The sequence below is a fragment of the Miniopterus natalensis genome, chromosome 4 (assembly GCF_054644295.1).
Source record: "Miniopterus natalensis isolate mMinNat1 chromosome 4, mMinNat1.hap1, whole genome shotgun sequence".
NCBI lineage: Eukaryota > Metazoa > Chordata > Mammalia > Chiroptera > Miniopteridae > Miniopterus > Miniopterus natalensis.
This window is the reverse complement of record NC_142084.1, coordinates 27,575,664-27,579,599: the sequence shown is the minus strand read 5'-3', so window position 1 is coordinate 27,579,599 and position 3,936 is coordinate 27,575,664.

Below are 3,936 nucleotides of genomic sequence, written 5' to 3'. Positions count from 1 at the left end.
ATGTGAGGCCTGGACCTGGGAAACAGGCTTCGGAAAGTTCAGAACAAACGGTCGGTGCGTCCCGCTGGCCAGGCCCGCCGTCCAAGAAACGGAGACAGAACCAGCCAGCCAGGGTTCCTGAGCACGTCAGTAATGCCTGAAAAGGCGCAGGTGGCGGCCGCCACGCAAAACAGCTTCTCTGGAGTGTTCAGATTTCCACAGGATGTGCTTAAAGGGCAGAAGGATGTAACTCCGGGGCCAGGCCGTGCCAGGAACCGGGCGGGGGGCAGGGCAGGCCGGAGAGGCTCGTCAAAGAGGGGGCGCGCTTTCCACAGTTATTGCATTTTGTCTTTCGCAACCTGACCAGGTAGATGCGTGTTTGTGTTTCATGTGATATTGTGAAATAATGAGAAATTTGTGTGTTTGGTCTTCATCCCGGTTCCCGGCACAGAGCTCCTAAAACCCTTGTGATCTCCTGTGACAGCGGAGAGGGGAGCCTCTTTTGGATTTGTAATAAGCCCCTTTCAACCATACCTGAGTTTATGCTAATGAGGTGGCCCTAGGTGGGCCCCCAGATAACTTCAGGAGGGGGGCTGTTGCCAAAGGAACAAAAAGGCTGATGATTGAGATCAATAACCAATAGCCAGTGGTTTAATCAATTAGGCCATTCTGTCCACTTTGTGAATTGCGTCCCTTGGTAAAGAGGAAGAGATGCAGTCACAGGAGAGAGCTAGGGTTTCAAAGCTGATGTGACAGACTTCCACCTGGGAACTTAGAGGTGGGAACCCCAGTTGGACGAGCCACAGGTTTAGAGGCTCACAGGACACAGGCCATTCCATCCCAGGCCTACGTCGGGTCAAGATTTACTCGGGGGCAATATTTGTGCTTTATCTTGTGCCCCCTGTAAGCTATCTATTCATTGTCTATGGACAGTACCCATAGCGTTGCTGTTTTACACCCTGCGGCCTTGATTCCTTGGCATTATTAATACATGCTCGTCGGACACCAGTTGAGGTACAGCACGGGGCTGAGAGGTGTGCTTTCAAAAGCTAAGTAGGTGCTCTCCGCCTTCGGGGGCGACCACCCACCAAGGAGATCACTTCGACAGGAAGGTCCCAACGCAGGAACGTATGGGAAGAGCCAACATGGATGGTGGAGGTGGCCCGGGAGATTGTGGAAAGGAGAGGGCACTGGAAGTTGGCAGAGCCAGGCACAGTTCCACGGAGAGGTGACCGTGGCTGAGTGTGGAAGGCTCAACAAAGGAAAGGGCCACCGAGGATGAGAGCACAAACCACACAAGGACGCTGAGGTGGCAGAAATGTGGAAGGGGAGCGGCAGGAAAGAGATGAAGCTTCTTGTAGCAGAGCTGGTGACGCAGAGCACTAGAGGAAGAAAACTTGCATTATTAGGAGGTAGCCAGGTGATTCCAGCCTGAAGAGCTGCACTTTGTTGGGAGGCCGGGGACCCACTCGAGGGACTGCCAGACCCCAGGGCCGTGCAGATGGTTAGAGGAAAAGCAGAGACCAGGAGGCCAGTGCGCAGACCGAGCATGGCTGATGAGGCCTGGGCTTCACTGGGCACAGAGGGAGCAGAAGGGAAGGAAGGAAAGGTCCTGAGTGACACAAACTTCTGTTTTTGAAAAAGAAAAGAAAAATTGCCCATAACCCCACCACTTTGGAGTGATAACCACTGTGCACACCTTGATTCATATTTTTCAAGATTTCTTCCCACTTATACACTTTCCTTGGTTTGAAGCCTGTTTCCGGCAAGTTACTGCCCCTCTCAGGTGCCTCCCTCAACTGTACATGGACAGTGACCGACCCCACGGAGAGTGAAGTGACAGACGATGTCAGCGCACTAGCACAGGGCCTGCCGCAGTGAGCGCTCGCTCACTGCCTGGCTACTGTTACACAACTTCATTCTGCTTAAATGCTTGCCCAGCAGGGGATACCAATTCATCCAGCCATCTATTGGCTGGTACACCTTTAGGATAGCTCTAGTATTTTTATTTTTTGCTAGTACAAACAATGTTGCCATAAACATCCTTGTACATTCAAGTTTTAAAAACTCCCTTAAAAGATAGATTCCAGAAACAGAGAAGTTGACACATTTTATTGTATTATTATTATTTTTTAAATTTAGTCTTTATTTTATTTTATTGAGTTTTAGAGAGAGGAAGGCAGAGAGAGAGAAACATGCATGTGAGAGAGAAATATCTATCGGTTGCCTCCTGCACGCGCCCCACCAAGGGACTGAACCTGTGGCCTGGGTGTGTGCCCTGACGGGGAGCTGAACCTGCCGCCTTTTGGTATATGGGACGACACCCCAACTGAGCCACGCCGGCTAGGGCAACATTTTAAAGGTTCATAAGATATTGCATGATAGGAAGGACACCTAAGATTTAGAGGCTGCTTTAAGGAAGAGAATGAATCACAGTTGGCTTAAAAATTCGTAATCACTATTTGTAATCAATTGTAAAGGCTTTCAGAGAATGAAGTTCCTCTCTCTCTCTTCCTCTCTCTCTGGATAAGCCTTTGGAATGTTCCAGTGAGCTCCCTACACTTTCTTCCATGCACAGCGTGTAAGCCAGGAGTGCCAAAATGAAGAAGCACTCTGAAAGCTGCATTGTGAGCGCACAATGAACAGGACTATGTTCGTCCCTTCTGCACGCGACGGGCCTTAGCAGTCAAGTGCTGCACAGTGTTGTTATGGGTTGAATTGTGTCCTGACCTCCAGTGCCTCAGAATATGACCTCGTTTGGAGAAAGTTCAAATTCAAGCACTAGCATGGCCCTTACTCCGATACGACCAGTGTCTTATAAACCGGAAGAGCCTGATGCAGAGACAGTGCGGAGGGGAGGATGCAGGGAGCAGACAGCCGCCCGCAGGCTCAGTGAGGGGCCTGGGACAGGCCCTGCCATCGCCTGGATTTGGGACTTCCAGCGTCCAGAATGTGAGACAAGGAGTCTCCATTGTTCAAGCCACCCAGTTTGTGGTAGTTTATTATGGCAGCCCCAGGAAACTAATGGAATTATCATTTTTATTTTTAATTTGGATTAATCAAAATCCTTATTCAGCCTCAGCCGGTTTGGCTCAGTGGTTGGAGCGTCGGTCCACAGACTAAAGGGTCCCAGGTTCGATTCCAGACAAGGGCATGTCCTCGGTTGCAGGCTCAATCCCCAGCCCCAGTCAGGGTGTGTGCGGGAGGCAACCAATAGATGTATCTCGCTCACATGGATGTTTCTCTCTGTCTCTCTCTTTTTTTCTCTCTCCCTTCCACTCTCTCTGAAAAGCAGTGGAAAAAATATCCTCGGGTGAGGATTTGAGGATTCAAAAAAAACACCAAAAAAGATCCTTGATTCATGATCCATTGTCATCATTGGACTGTGAATGTCCAGCTTAAATGTCATTATTTACTTGTTTTTAATGAGGAATTCACATCTGTGAGCCCATCTTCCAAACAAAAATAAGACCGGGAAATGACTCACATCTAATCATATGTTCCCCCACCAACGTCACCCCTGTCCTCCCCACCGTCTGCCTGCATCCTCAACTCACTATTTCCTTGCTTTTCTTTCTCTACAGTTTTATTGTATTCCTAAGCTGCACATTTAAAAGATCCAGCAGCTGCTTTTAACTATATGAAGGGTAGGCTTTTATTGATTTGACAGAGAGAGAAACATCGATGTGAGAGAGAAACATCAATCGGTTGCCTCCTGTATGCGCCCCAACTGGGGATCGAACCTGTAACCTAGGATGTGCCCTGACCGGGAACCAAACCCACCGCCTTTTTAGTGTCCAGAGCGACACTCCAACCAACTGAGCCACAGTGGCCAGGGCCACGCTGCTGTACTTCGTTACAGTCTTTGCTGTTTTGAAATAAAATGTCCTGATGATGTCACGACTGCTCATTGGAAACGCGCTTCCACCCCCATCCTTCCCATGGCTCCTGCTATTT